This window comes from Ptychodera flava, chromosome 5 (assembly GCF_041260155.1).
Source record: "Ptychodera flava strain L36383 chromosome 5, AS_Pfla_20210202, whole genome shotgun sequence".
NCBI lineage: Eukaryota > Metazoa > Hemichordata > Enteropneusta > Ptychoderidae > Ptychodera > Ptychodera flava.
The window spans coordinates 47,849,898-47,866,584 of record NC_091932.1 but is presented as its reverse complement, the minus strand read 5'-3'; the positions used below and the strand labels follow the sequence as shown (position 1 = coordinate 47,866,584).

Below are 16,687 nucleotides of genomic sequence, written 5' to 3'. Positions count from 1 at the left end.
TGCTAGGTGAAATGGATGCACACTCTTTCTTTTATTCAGGCAGACACTATATTCTGCTCTATGGCCATAGGTTAGCATATAGGTGATAATTAAAGCTGAGATAATTTATGCAAGTAATTAATTAAGAAATGAGACAAGTGTAATTTGTTAGAATGGGTGTATTTGTGTAAGACATGCTAGATGAAATGGATGCACACTCTTTCTTTAATTCAAGCAGACCATGCAGACACTATATTCTGCTGTATGGCCATAGGCTAGCATATAGGTAATAATTAAAGGAGAGATAATTTATGCAAAGAAATTAATTAAGAAATAAGACAAGTGTGGTTTGTTAATTTGGATGTATATGTGTAAGACATGCTAGGTGTAATGGGTGCACACTCTTTCTTTCATTGACACAGACACTTATTATATATTCTTGTGGCCATTGGCTATAGGTGATAATTAAAACAGAGACAATTTATGCAAAGAAATTAATAAGAAATGAGACAAGTGTAGTTTGTTAGAATGGGTGTATATGTGTAAGACATGCTAGATGAAATGGATGCACACTCTTTCTTTTATTCAAGCAGACAATGCATTGTGCTTTATAGCTATAGGCTAGCATATAGATGCTAATTAGAATGGAGATAATTTATGCAAAGAAATTAATTAAGAAATGAGACAAGTGTAGTTTGTTAGTATGGATGTATATGTGTAAGACATGCTAGGTGTAATGGGTGCACACTCTTTCTTTCATTCCAGCAGACAATGCATTGTGCTTTATAGCCATAGGCTAGCTGGGATACCAGGTGCTAATTAGAATTGAGATAATTTATGCAAAGAAATTAATTAGTAAATGATGTGTTTGTGTTGATACATGTATAAAGAACCTTGTATGTTAGAATGATGTCCACTTGACTTCAAAACATAGGAGGAAAGTGGCTTGCAAGTTTTGGCTGCTAGCTTCCACACCATAGTTTTGGCTGCTAGGTTTTGGCTGCTAGCTTCAGCCGAGTTCACCACAGTCCTTTGGTCGAGGGACTGTGCCCACACATTGTTCCCATGTACACGTGTGGCTTTGAAGTGCTCAGACCGAAGCTTCCTTCTATTTACATAAGTTACATATCCTGCCACTGTCTTTGGGATTCATAACTATGGCATTATACTATAATGTTTTCATTTAAATTTTTCTAACACTTAACAGGTAAACATTGATTGTAATGACACGGACCATCCATGGATGCTTTCTGTGAAATTTGCATGAAGAATTTCCCTACCCACAGACATCTAGTCAGACATCTAATCTTTTAAGTGTCACTCATCAGAGGCAACTGGAATTGACTGCATTGGATGATGTACCGTCACCTACCAGCTCTAATACTCTTTCCCAGAAGTCATTATCTCCAGATATTTGCACCGATTGCGAGATTTATTCTAGCAGTGTGATAAATCCGGTAAGATGATTGTGGTACAGTAATATTTTCCACGTTAGAAGATATCAATCCACTTAAAGATAAATTATTTTGTCTCGCATTTTAATTTCATGAAGTAAACCTGCATAGTAAATAGCATACCTCACATGACTCATCAAAAAACACCTCATCAGTCATTTTCTTAGTTGGCCTGGACACATTATTTTATTTTTATTACTGAACTCTGTTTATTTGTAAGTTTTGAAATCAATTCCTGCAGTGCATTCTGTTTGGTTAGGCATGTCCCACTGTGCCTGTCAAACCCCAAACTTGAACACATTTCTTTCTGTTCATTGCATGCTCAAAGGGGATGGTGGCAGTGTCAGTGCAGTGCTAGACTCTTACGTCACTTCGGCTATAATCAATGGTTTTCAAATTTACCAAAATTATACATGTAGAAAATACAAATATACTATTTTATTTTAGGGGCAGTTGATTGTCTTAATTGGGCAATTTTTTCTTCTAAAAATCACTTTTCATAGTAATTATATTGATATGTTGCAATGAGGATATTTATTACTGTATTAGACCTGAAAATTTTGATAAGTAGGTTGGAGAAAAAAAATGGACCAAAAATCACAAAAATTGCCCCCAAATGAAATGCATGTAACTGCAAACATTTGTCTTAATTTCAACATATTAGAAAGGTAACACACATTTCTGTCAATGTTGATTCAGAAATTTCAATTTTCAAATTTACATGTCGTACATATCTTTTAAAATAACCGTTTAATGACATGATTTAGATATGATCAAATTATCATGTAATCTAAAAGAAATTTTGTATAGAACAAGCCAATCAAGAATGCTATTATTTCAACTATTTTTCATACAGTTGTTACCTCGTTTTGATTAGGTACAATGTATATGGGAGCTGACAATGACATCATATTGTCACTATTTTTACTAAATTTGATAGATTTGTACGGAAGTGCAAGGATGTGAGGTCATGAAAATGGCTAATTCCAATCTTTATTTCCCATTCTAACTGGAAAGGCTTTTTTGGGACCCATTTTTTTCTCAGAATTGGATTCAATTTTCAAACATTTTAGTCATGCTGTTTGCTTCGATTTTTCTGGATAGCTTTCTTAGGTATCATGACAAATTTATGATAGCAGGCATGAATTTTAACTTTGACAATAGTAAATATAGTTTTTTATATTTTTTTCAGAATTTCATGCAGTACACTACATCATTAGTTTGTTATGAATTTCATGATACTTTAAATTGTAAATACTAGAAATTTACCAAAAAGTGCACTCCATAGTTATCATGATTTGATAAGGGGCTTAAATGTTGAAATAATAATGAAAAAATGTAGTGTCCAGACGTACTAGTTTTCCACATTCGCTCCCAACTACCCATCTAGCCAAGATCACTTGGTTTGCCACTCAGTGTTCTCCCTAGGATCAAGGGCAAGCATGTCGGAAATTTGCATAAAATTTACATAATTAATATGCATACATTAACATATATTTAAATACATACACACATAAAAACAGTCACTGCAAATTGTAGTCATTTAATATGCCTTTTATTCACTTACACACTGCTGCATGAACATACATATCAGGGGCACCATGAACTGAAATTAATTCATACAACAGTCCAACTTCAGTTGTAAAAATTCAACTCGTACTCTCCTTGCATGGAGAAACATTTGCGATGAAACATTGCGTCACTTGTTTACGAAATTATACAGAGCAACGAAGCCACACAATCAGGGCTGTGTACCCCAGCGAGTTTTTGAGCACATATAACACATTACAGTCACGGTCCCCATGAATAGAGGAACTGTTACGGTTTACCATAACAGAAAATTCAGACGTATTTACACGGATGATCGTCACCAAAATCATGAAACACCTGTCGTTTTAATAACTTGCCTCCTTAGCGAACCTGAAACGAGACCTGAACTTGAAAACAGCGCGAAACGCTCAAAGCCCACACATCGACCGCCATCTTGGAAATCGCCCGACCTGTTTACGTCACATGGCACAGTAGACATCATTTCGCGACCAAAAAGTTAATCCAAACTCATATTTTTAAAAACTTTGCGCGAAATAAAAAAAAAGACGACAAGAATGCAAAAGAACGATTGCCGAATTAGCCAAAAAACTTGTAAAATGACAGTGACCCCAACATCGCGAAACTAGGTCAAGTCAGCGTAGCGTAATATGACGTACACGTAACGTTGCAGCCCACGAACTCTACCGTTTGCTTGCTCTGATACTTTCACCGTTTGTCTCAACAACAAGAACAGAAAAATAATTAAATACAAATTTACATTCGCAATGCTGCCATGGAGATTTCATGTAACAAACCGTCATCAGATATAGACGCCTTACAAACCTTTTTTGAGGGTCGCTATTTTGTCCGATAGCTTTGACCACCAGCATTTTCACGGCGTCTACGTCACTGTAAATTCTCCCACGATAAACGGCCATTAACACGGCGCTCAACCAACATGATCAAAGTCACGGCCACAACCGATGTGCTGCTCGTCGGTGTTTTTCAACACCTATGTACGTGTCAATTGATTAATGTAAACCCGTCAATCGACATGAAAAAGTCTATTCAGACTAAAAACAATGTTGATAAGGCTAGTTTTGGCAGATGTCCCATGCCAATGAATACACTGAGCTGTCAAGTGGGGCTGTCAATCAAGGGTGTCGGGAAAAATCTGAAGCGTCACGGCATTGTAGCAAGCGTCACGGCGATCAAGGCAAGCGTCACGGAGACGTGATGCTTGAAGGGCCTAGGGAGAACACTGCCACTGATATCATGCTGAGATTATGCAACTGTTTTAATAAACCAGGCAATCATATATAATCATACTGCTAATAAACATAAGATCATATTCTTTGACTGCAGACTTCCATGCTATATCAGTTGCAAAGTCTCCTCCGTAGCCGGGATATCTCTGGTATCACAGATGCTTCCAGTGTTGCATAGATAGTAAGTCTGAGGCCAAAGGCTGAGGGTGCACTCTGACACTGAAGGTGGAACCTCGGTTTGTAGTACTAGTAGGAAGGTCAGACTCGAAAATCGCAGATGCTTCGAAAACCAACAAAAAAAAACATCCACCCACCCAAAAAAGACAGGCTGTTGGAAATATCATTGATACCTCAAATCTTTACTTTGGTTGCTACATTTAATTTGTAAATGCCTCAACTGAGCGATAATTCACTGACATCAGATTCTCTGCATTCATGTTGTCAATCTGCTGTGGTTGTCAAGCGTTGATGCCCAAAGGATTGTTTGTGTAGAGGGAAAAAATATTGTAACTGATAAAATTTAATGATGTTGATCAATATTGTTCAAAATATTAAACAAAATTTGCCCCTTTCTCGTGTATTATGAGATTGACAGTTTGTACTTTGTTAACTGTTAACATCAACATTTGCTTGTACATATATGTAGAAATTGATGGCTGAGTAATTTGTTTCACTTGTTTTTAATTCCGTGAGTTTACAAATGACAAATAATCTCAGAATGATCTTATCTTCTGCTAGACTCCTCAAGAGGATGACTATGTTGAAGAGAGAGACGTAAACCAAGAAGGATGCTCAAGAGATCAATGTGGTTAGTGTGATTTTGTGGTTTATGGTATATAACAAATACTCCAGTACATTTGTGAAAGTAATGTTACAAATTATGATGTACACTCCATCATCATGTACATCAGCATACTGATTTGACTCAAACCATGGTGGTGAAAGGGTTATTTGCCACTCTTGTGAAAGGATGGCTGCTGAACTCACTGCCAGCACATTGTGCACACTGTTCCAGTGTATGCTACCAACTGCTCCGATATTTCTATCACACATACATGCATTTTTTAACAGCATACAAAGACATTAGTTAATACAAATTTATACATAAATTTGCAAACTTTTTCCAATATTTTATTTTAATCCATTATCCAATGGGAGTATAGCCCAATCACAGGGTGAGATATCCACCACTCCTGGGTTAAGGTTTGGTAGGTTAAAGCTCCATGAGCTGCAACTTTTGGGATATTTTTCATGAAATGTATTTTCAAAATAACATTAGCCTATACAGATGTACTCACTGAATGATGATAATGCGAGTATTATTAGCCACTAAATGTGACTGCAAATGTAAGTTTTAACTTTATAAATAATAAAACAGTGGTGCTGGACCCAAATATGGCCACCACCAAAATGATAAACAAATAAGATGAAAACAGTGCATTTACCTTTGATTCTCTTATCCCATCCCCTATAACACATGGAACTTAATATATACTTCTGAAACATTTCGTTTTCTATTTTCATTGCATATTTCACATTTTTTTAAATGGTGGGAAATTTCAAATGTACCGATATTTCCTTTTTAGCGTTTTGTCTCAAATAAGTGTTAACTTGATATAATATCATGCTATATAGGTATAATATCATGTAATAAGTGGAGTCAAAAGCATACCCTAAATTATTATAGATATTTGAAGCTTCACAAATTTTATCGACTTACAGCTCATGGGGCTTTAAAATTAGGGTTAGTTGGGTTATTGGAACCACATAATTTTTTTGGTTTTTATTACTGCCAGAGTGTTTTTGCACTTGTATTTGTGGTGACAGATACCACATTCACATTTATAATTTGGGAATGTTTAAGTGGTAATGGTTGTGTTCTTTCAATTCCAAGGTTAACTAAGCCAACTTGTTGGCAAAATGAAATGTTTTATGATTAGTACTGACAGAATTATTCTTTAATTAAATTGTAAGCTTGTCTGATTTTAGGCACGGTTACTCTAACAAACGTTTTGTAGAGTAACCGTGTTTTGGGTTATCTGCTACAGCCTTTCACTCTACATTTGAAAGCGACATGTTTGAACTGATACATTCAAGACAGTTATTGTTAGAATTTTTGTACACATTGTAGGGTGAAAGTTTACAGAAGTATGTGTGGTACTTATTGAAAAAGAGAGACCCATCTGTTCCACCAAGGTATAAGATAAAAAATATTATTGATAGTTTACCAGGCTTTGAGAAACCTTACAAGGTAATGATATTAAAGGGACAAAGTCACCCATTTTTGACATAATTTTGGTTATTTTAGTTTCTTTTGAAATATTTGTAGCGTTCTTCTCACTGAAGTTGGCTCAATCTCTGGTAAAAACAGCTCAACTCACACCCTGTACATGAACATAATGCATGAATATTGCCATCATTTAATTTTTGGTATGTACCAAAAAATGTATTGTAGAAGAATTCATGTATTATTATCATGTGCAGGGTGAGAGTTGACTTGTCACATCTGGTGATGGGGCAAATTTTCGTCATTACAGTAGAATGAGAAACAAAAAATCAAAATTAAAGCTGCAAGCAGCGTTGTAGGGGCCGAGCAGCTCGCATAGTTGATGAGAAACATAATGCGTCACCTTGAGATCTGCAATTATACCAAACATGAAGGTTTTTGTACTAATTGTTACTCACGTTTAGGTATATACGTATATTTGAGGTCAAAGGGTATAGCACTGTTGGTTACTGAATTATGGACAAATATGTATATTTGAGGTCAAAGGTCATTGAGGTCACGTGATATTTTGTCAAAAAAATTTTTATCCCATACTTATCCCCATATACCAAAAATTAGACCTCTAGCTCTATTGGCTTGCCCAGAATTAGATATGTGCATATTTAATGAGGTACCGGATATGGCACCATAAGGTCTCCCATCATACCAAATATGAAGGATGTAGCACTTGTGGTTCCTGAGTTATGGACGTATATGTATATTTGAGGTCAAAGGTCATGGAGGTCACGTGACATTTTGTTAAAAAAATTGTATCCCATACTTATCCCCATATACCAAAAATCAGACCTCTAGCTGTGTTGCTTTGCCCAAAATTAGATATGTGCATATTTAATGAGGTACCGGATATGGCATCATAAGGTCTCCCATCATGCCAAATATGAATGATGTAGCTCTTGTGGTTACTGAGTTACGAACATATATGTATATTTGAGGTCAAAGGTCATCGAAGTCATGTGACATTTTGTTTAAAAAATTGTTTTCCGTAGTTATCCCTATATACCATAAATCAGACCTCTGGCTCTATTGGATTGCCCAGAATTAGATATGACTCTTACATAGGCCAGAATAAGCCATTGGTATAGCTTAACTGCAGAGGTATAGGGGAGGTCAAAGGTCATTGAAAAATCAGAAAAATAATACTTTAAAAATCTTCTTCTCATAAACGGCAAGGTGAAAATTCTTGAAATTTGGTATGTAGCATCTAGGTAGTATGGCCTATAAAGTTTAATTACTGTCAACTTAGCTTTACTACACTCTTTCTAACCTCACTATTCTTACACTACTGTTATACCTAATAACCACAAAATTTCAAGAGATGCATACATGATTGTCACTTAACAAACCTTTTACAAATATGTCTTCTGCTTTTTTCTCCGTATACATAAAAATGGTCTTAAAATCACAATGTGAAAAACAGTCTTTCAGCTATATGTTGCACATTGACTTTGGAGAATTATGTTTTGTAAGTGTTCAGAGAAAGTTTCACATGGTTTATATTTGTTAGTTCAAGAGATTATCCGAATATATTTTCATAAAGAAGTGGATTGCCTAAACAGGTATATGCCAAGTTGTGGTTTCAGGTCAAGGCAAACCTGAAACAATGATTTATGCATGCACCACAGTTCAATAATTTGAAGTGTGTCAATACTGTGGTTAGCTAGGGAACTGTTGTTGTATACTGCTTGTGTATTGTCTGTAGCTTTCATCTTTCATTATGTTCATTTTTAGCTACTATAGACTATAGTCTATAGAAGCTATTGGGATGGGTATCCGTCCGGCGTCCGTTGTCAGTCTGTATGTATGTATGTATGTATGTCCGTTTGTGAGGCGTCCGTCCACTCGAATATCTTGATTTGATATTTGTTGTGTAGATGAAAAATATGATTTTGAGAAACAATTTTTTTTTATTTTTTGATATTCTTGAAAATATGCAAATTAGCGCCAAAAAAGGCGTTTTTGGTAAAAAATCTTCTTCACAACTGCTGGTCAGACAGCTTTGTTATTTGGTATACAGGTCCCTAGGGATAACCCAACTTAGATTTGTTCAAATTGTGATGAAATATGCAAATCTGTATTTTTAAGGAATTTTTTTGTCTTTTTTGGTCAAAACTTTATTTTATCAAACCGCTCGTCTGACAGCTTTGATATTTGGTATGCAGGTTCCTACAGATGAACTAAATATGATATATTGAATATATGACGAAATCTGCAATTTTGTATTTTTGGTGCAATTTTTGCCATTTTTGGTCAAAAATGTGTTTCTCAAAAACTACTTGTCTGATGTCTTTGATATTTGGTATACAGGTTCCTAGGGGTTGTCTCAGTATGATATATTGAAATTTGATGAAATCTTCAATTTTTGTATTTTTGGGTCAATTTTTGCCATTTTTGGTCAAAATATTTGTTTCTCAAAAGTTACTCATCTGATAGCTTTGATATTTGGTATACAGGTTCCTAGGCTTTATCTTAATGTAATATATTGAAATTATGATGAAATCATCAATGTTGTATTTTTTGCAGCTAATTTTGCCATTTCTGGTCAGGCCATCCTGAAATGAGCTATCAAAGATATCCACATTCTTCATTTGAACTGGTTGGTTACCGCTCCAGCATAAGTTCAAGTGTGGATTCTAAGTATCAACAACCTTGATATGAACCATTGACTAAAAAACATTTGCTTGTTACACTCACCACACTTGTACTTAGTATTTGGAGTGTACACCTATCTACAATACAATGATAAAAAGTTTGGACTCTGTAGGTCAACAGTGCATCTTTAATGTATGAGACTAAATAAGCTTACCCCTCAAGTATGTATAGGCCAAAAACAATATTTAATTTTGAATTATGTAGTGCAGGGAAGGACATACAATATGGTGAAAAGCAAACTAAATATAAAAACTGAATATACAATTATATGGAAATGTTGTTTTACAGTCATGAGTATCTGGTGTGTGCCGAGAGACAAATATTAAAATTGGACAGTATCATCCTGACCACAGTTTGTCTGACTGGTTGTTTCCTTCTGATTTTCTGACACAGTGATAGGTACAAAATATTATGCTATTCACGATAGTTATACAACATAGCTTGCATTTTGTTCACAGTAGAACTGAGTTTTACATGTAAGATAACTTTCTCGTAAACTGTAAATTCTGGCTTCTAGCAGCTCAAACGTCGCAATACTACATTTTTTGATATGATATGGAGACACATGCAGTGACAGTCGATATATTCATAGTATGAGAGTCTACTGTACATTAAAGCATAGTGATGTTGACAACTACATGCATGCCAGTGCACGATTTCAAAGTAGCCAGGAGGAAATTCTAATGGTCTTTAGTGGAATATAGGTATTAAACGACAGTGAAACAAACAACATTAGTTATCGTGACCTTGCTAAACTGTAATCTCGGATCATGTATGATCTGATGATCATGCCAAATTACCATGTCGGATTTAGGGACTGGTCAGTTTCTTCGGCCTGGGGGGGGGGGCCGGTGGATTATTTTTTGCCAACGTCAAAAAGTGGCTGACCCCCCCTATTCCAAATTTCGAAAACAGGGTGACCCCCCCCCCCTGGCGCGCGACATAGGTAAAACAAAAAGGTGGACATAAATTTATATATATATATATATATATATATATATATATATATATATATATATATATATATATTTTACATTTTACATATATTTATATTTTAAATAGTCATGCTATATTTTAATGAAATTGTTGACATGTCAGTTGTAAGATAGGAATTTCAAAGTGTCAATTTTAAAGTTTGAATACAGTACATTTTGAATGAGCTGTATTTTGAATGAGCTGTGAATGTATCTCACACTTTCTATGCTTAACCAGATGTCCTGAACTGTTGTACAGAAATGGATGTCAATCATTAATATCAAAGAGGAAAAAGCAGTGAATCAAAGACTTTGATGGGTGTTAAGACTTGCCAACCATCCAATTAAATCTCCTGAGGAGCCAAAGAGAGCTTTTTTAGCCAAATCTGATGTGTACAGTGTCTGAGAGGACCTTTTCTTGTAACATTGAAACCATAGAAGCACAGCTAATAATGACAAAAACTGCCTTTTTTAACTGTTATTTTGTTCATAAAAAAAGCATCTTTCTACAGAAAACCTGTGACAAAAAGGAAAATAATTGCATTAATGAGAAGGAAAGATATCTTGTCATTTTTCTATCTCTAAAATAAGTCACTGTATCAAATATATATTGTGAAATATTTGTGCATGTTGCTTTCTCATACTGAATTCTCATAGAGAGAACAGAAAAGTATCAGGATTTTGTCATCCTTTTCATATGAAATGCAGACTTCATAACGGTACACTTTCACTTAGCAAACATCAAGATATCTCTGATTTATTGAAGTATGGCGCCCGAAGGGCGCGTCGAAAAATATGAAACATCCTGATATCTCTGATATATATGCCTTGTATATTAAAGTCATGCACCTGAAGGGCATGCTGAAAAATGTCTGATATATTAAAGTAATGAGCTTGTAGAGCACACTGAAAAATATGGAACGTACAGATATCTCTGATGTATGTATGCTTGACATGTTAAAGTGGGGCGAGCTGAAAATATGACTGATTTTTAAAGTTACGCGCCCGAAGGGCGCGCCGAAAAATACAACGAATGATGAAATTTGTGGCTGACACTAGCATTTTAGGCAATGATGAGCCTGTGTCAAAATTCAAAAACACACTGACCCCCCTATTGGGCATTTCAAAACATGGTGACCCCCCCTATCACCAAAGTCAAAAACAGGGTGACCCCCCCCATGAATCCACCGGCCCCCCCAGGCTGAAGAAACTGACCAGTCCCTTAGCCCTGCGTACGATGCTGTGTGTTCCGCTACAGCTATTCGCCCCGCTCACCACAGCCCTGCAAAGACCCGTACGTAGGGTCGGTGACTTCAAATCCATTTTGGGACTTGACGTAAAAAGCCAAATTACTGCCGAAATTCAGCGTTCTTGGGCCCAAGTCGTATCCCTGCCCGCCTCAGCTACTCGATCGCTTCCAAAATGCCAGTCTTTTATTCACTTTTCATAAATAACCGTCGATGTCGGCAACTCTCCAGGTGCAGCCAACGGAGCTATTCATCGAAAAAGCTATTCCAGGAGCAATTTTTGAGGGCAGGGAAAATTTTAATTTTGCTAGGGCAGGGGACATATTTTAGGTGGTAGGGGAGCAAATTTAGTTTTTTTTTGTAGGGCAGGGCGGATATCGGTTGATTTCCTGGGGACAGGGCTTGGCGAAAAACTTTTTGAGTGGAATTGTTTCCAGGGCAGGGAAATTGGCAAGTTTTTTTTCGCTACAGGGCGAGGGAGCTTCAAAAATTCACAGTGGGGAGGGGAAACAGGCAAAAATAAGTGGGGAGTGGGTAAAAATGAAGTTTGAGTGTGGGAGGGTAAGTCAAAAAACTTTCTGTGGGAGGGCAAATTATGAACAGCTAATTAATTACCCTCTTGACTTAAAATTAGTCAGTTCACATTATTTGTCATCCACAATATATCTTATCATAGTAAGGACCTTTTTAAAAGTGCATTGTTCGTTGGCTGCACCTGACTCTCTCGCTCGCTAGCCCTGCGTACGTACGCAGTGCATTCCCTGTGTGCGTTCCTAACACACAGCATCGTACGCAGGGCTAGCGAGAGAGTTGCCGACATCGACGGTTATTAAGTAAAAGATGATGTCAAAATCAATGCACAACTGTCGAAATTACCCAAAATAAGCAACAGAAAACTAAAAGTTATCGCTGTGTCGAAAGGACAGTATATCAACATAAAAAGACGCTAGTTTGTTATGACATGGAGGCCGGAGGTAGAAGGACAGAGCATTCCCTCGCTCTCACCCAGCTATTAGTACGGCCGCCGGTGGGATTGCCTCGCTATTAAAAGCAATGGATTCGCCGGTACTGGGGAGTACGGAGGCCATCATTCTTCAGTCTATCGAAGGAGCGGTTCGTGCCAAAAAATACATGACAGCAATCAAATATACGCTAAACCTTTGAAACGTCAAAATTCGCAACTGACCGAGAAACATAACTTGTTATGTGTGCATGCGCATATTAAGGGGAGACCCATTTGATTTCGGGGGGGGGGGGTATGCAGGAAGTGGGTATGGGAACTTTTTTTTGTTAGAGAGACAGCATTTTTTTATTTCTACAGTCAGACCTGCATCAATTTTTTTTTCAAATGGAGTAGCAGTGCAATTTTTCAAATTTAAGCCAGTGTTTCACATATCACAGGATGTTTTTATTTATTCATTTTACATTCCAACAAATGACAAACAAAATGGAAAGTCTATTATATATACAACTTTAAAATTATAGAACACTTTTTTGGCAAATCAACTGTGATCAGTACTATACGTGCTTTTCTTTAAAACAGTCAATTCCTTTTAAGTTCTCAGGGGAGATGTTATCTTTTGTGGTCAGAGAAACAAGACTCATACATTGTATTTAATTATATTTGTTGTTCCTCAATTTTCATTGTCAACTTGTAATCTTTCTAACATATTATATTGAGAGAATAATGTATTGGTTTTAACACTAGTTTATTGACTCCTATCTTGTGTTTTAAATTTTCACGATTTAGAGAAGTCAAATAGTCCCATCTAGATATTGCCTACACCATTGAGATATTGCAACAGAAATCCTGAAACATGATTTCTTGGGTCAGAAAAGGGAAGGAAAACATCAAGTGCACCGAGGTGTACAGTAGTGAATGCTTATATCATAAGTGCTGAAAAAAAACACATAAGAATTACTTGTGGTAAAAACATTTGCGTGCCTTTGGCAGCATGCCAGCAAAGAATACATGAGAATGAAGTTTCCAAAATTTTGCTTATTTCAACAGCATTGTGACAATTCCTTTTTTATTTCTGTCTGTTATGAGAATATTTTTCTTTGTCTTTTATTGTACCTGGTGACAATTTTTTTTCCTCGAAATCCTCCATACCCCCCCCCAGAAATCAAGTGGTTCTCCCCTAAGTGAGCCCCTGACCTATACGGGCCAGTGGATTACTTCCTCAGTAGAACTGATATGCCTGCCAGTACCGGTGTTTATCGCCTACGGAAGCCATCATTCTTCAGTCGATCAAAGGCGCCTTTCGTACCAAAAAATACACGACAGCTGCAAAAGTGCATCACTGTCAACTTCATAACTATAGAACATGTTGAAATACACAGTGAAACGTTCACATGTAAAAAATGTGCCCATACCGAGAAACAAGATGGCGTCAGTTTCGATTCTTCAACTCAGATTTTGTCCTACAGTTGTGCGCATGCGCAGACGGTAGCTTTAGCGAAAGTGAGGCAAAATCAAGTAAATATAAAATAAATGGATAAAATATTGTTTAAAAATAATGTAAGGCATGTATCACCAAATTTTGAACATTTCTGACGGTATTTCAACTATACGAACACCCATGCCAAACATCACAATAATCAAATCAGTGGTTTTGAGGAAAAAGTGAAAATAGTGGTTTTCAGAAAAAAGCTAAAAAAGTGACTTTAAAATGATTCAATCAAAAAAAGAAAAAAGACCGTTTGAGATACATGCCCAAGTGACCACCAGACCAAATTTCAGAAAAAGTTACTGAAGCGTTTCTGAGATACCTGCGTCCACAGCATACGGCCCACTATGTCAGCCCTATTGGGCCGCGCCATCACATTAGTACCTTGTGCCCACAGGGCACAAAGTACTAATAAAATCAAGTGGATTCAATGTGCAGAATTATTCATGAAATCTTAAAGACAGTGTGCCTGACAGGCTGTTTTGTAGTTTACATGTTAATTTCCAACAAACTTTGCGTGTGTAATTTCTGAAATTTTAAAGTTCTTCCTATTTGCACAGAGACTTTGGAGAAAAACAGGCCACTTTTTATGGAGGCATCAGTGAATCTGATGGAGGTGGTGTAATCCATTGTGGAGAGTATGCCCAATTTGCAGACAAGGATGGAAAGGTTGGATAACATTGATGTCCATTAGTGAGTCATTGCAAGTTATGTGTATGTAAAAATATATCCAAGAAATAATCTCTCCAAACAAGAGAAAAGAGTTAAATCACCAACTTGGAGATAAAAATATCAGTGAAACACAAATGGTAAATAGTACTATCACCAGCTGCAAATATTTAGAGGGGCGGCTCAGTAGAGTACATGGATAATAATAGGTCGTGCAATAGGCCTTCAAAGGCAAATATTTTTTTGAAACCATCATACTTGTTGCCATTACTATCCCTATGGGCATTATAGGGCATGGCATAGTCTTTCTCCAGGCACAGTTCTTCATGCTTGCTTCCGATAATAGAGCATGCAACAGGAAACTCCAAGCCTGGCTAACAGGGCCAGCCCAAACATCAATATTTCCTTTCTTTTAATGTTTTAAGCTTAAAATTAAAAGCTCAAAATATTGACCTATATCTGCTTTGCAGTAGAAACCATAACCCCATTCCATAGCAGCCATGATACCTTATGTTGAGTGGTTGCTGTACGTATGTAAAGCACACCGGAGTAAAGTTCAACCCTCTAATAATGATGTATATGGTGAGAGGATATTACACTTGTAGCAATCTGCTCATTTAAATACTTTATTGTGTCTGCACAACATTTCATCCCCAAAAGTAGGATTTTCTTGGGTGCTACAGAGCAAACATTTTCAATGCAGAGTTATAATTAAGCAATGAAGCACACCCAGCGATGGTATACCACGAGATTTTGACCAGTTCACGACATATATGCACGAGCGATAGCGAGTGCATATATGAAGTGAACTGGTCAAAATCGAGTGGTATACCGTCGTTATATCATAACAGTATATTGAAATTCTGGCGTGGAACGTCAAAAATGAATTTTTGCTCAAGCTGAGAGCTCGCGAGTATGCCAGCCGTGGTATATCGCCAATATACCACGGTTCTTTTCGCGTCTCGACCAATCAGATCGCTGTATTTGCGCCATCAATATACTGGTATGATATAATTGTATTTATCACATGATAAGTAACGTGTCTGAGTATGTGGAACTTGTGGTGGTTACCCCTATAGTTTGTTGCATGCACTGGGAAATCATAAGATCTCCTGATGATTTTACCAGTGCAAGAAACAGACTGTATAGGTAGCACCACAGGTTCCACACCCAAATATATCTCTACCCTACAGAAACATATTGAGCACTATGCATTGCCTGAATTAACACCTAACTACCGTTTGTTAACTATTGCTAAATTTGGTTAACATTTTTGTTCAGTTTGTCAACTGCACTTTCTAGTTCTAGTGACTGAATAGATGTCCTTTTCAGTACAGCTCATATATGTCTGAGATGCATTGTTATTGTTCACTTATGAATTTTACTAGACTAAAATTCATTTGTCAATTCATGTGATATACATACATTATACAGGCTGTGTTTATAAGATGAATATTTTGACTGGCTTTGGGCAACAGAACAAGCAACACCACTTGATACAAAAATAAAACTACTATAAACACACCAAAAGTTACATCTACTGCCCTTTAATCCTTTCACCACCATGGTTTGTCCCAAATCCATTGTTTTCTATGATAAAGTGGGACCTCTATACAGGGAACTGGGGGTGGAAGGGTTAAGGCCATTTGATTGTCATACTGATGTAACAGGAATTTTGTGTACTTTCATTTCAGGATCTGTATGGAATACTTCTAAGTCTTCAAGATAGAAGATGACAGCTGGTGTCTCTTGAAAACCTTTCACCCAATACACAAATATGACAAATTTGGTTGCTCTATATTTAGATTGTGTGGTTGCAAACTGGTAGCAGCATCCACATTTCTGGAGGGTGCTTCATTTCACCACTGTTGTGAAAAGACAATTTGGAAAATGGACAGTTTATTTTCCAATATGACACAAGTTATCCGTACTATCGCTTGAATAATTTCATATTGTAGTGACACATTGGAATGCCTTGACTGCATATTGCAGAAGATAACTGATACAGACTCTTTTGGACAGTTGATGAAAGGTGTATTTGATGAGGTTAGAATGACCAGTGTTTAAAAAGACTGACAATATGATGCAATCCAGAAAGTTTATACAAGTAAACATAGCACCAGTTTCATGTAAATACTTGTAAGTGTATTTCTGTCTGAATAAAATTTCTACTGGGAATA

The 16,687-nt window shown here is 36.6% G+C and overlaps 1 long non-coding RNA gene across 4 annotated transcripts in view; it reads left to right on the top strand.

Moving 5' to 3' along the window:
- LOC139134158 (uncharacterized) overlaps positions 1-16,687 on the top strand; it is a 37,804-nt gene extending 21,117 nt beyond the window's left edge. For 2 of the 4 annotated variants that reach the window (XR_011552739.1, XR_011552738.1), the window contains exons 2-5: positions 1,187-1,436; positions 4,970-5,039; positions 14,399-14,507; positions 16,202-16,687. This is a non-coding gene — a long non-coding RNA (uncharacterized lncRNA). Of the gene's footprint in view, positions 1-1,186; positions 1,437-4,969; positions 5,040-14,398; positions 14,532-16,201 lie in introns of all 4 variants that reach the window. The other 2 variants (XR_011552741.1, XR_011552740.1) reach the window with 2 other exon arrangements.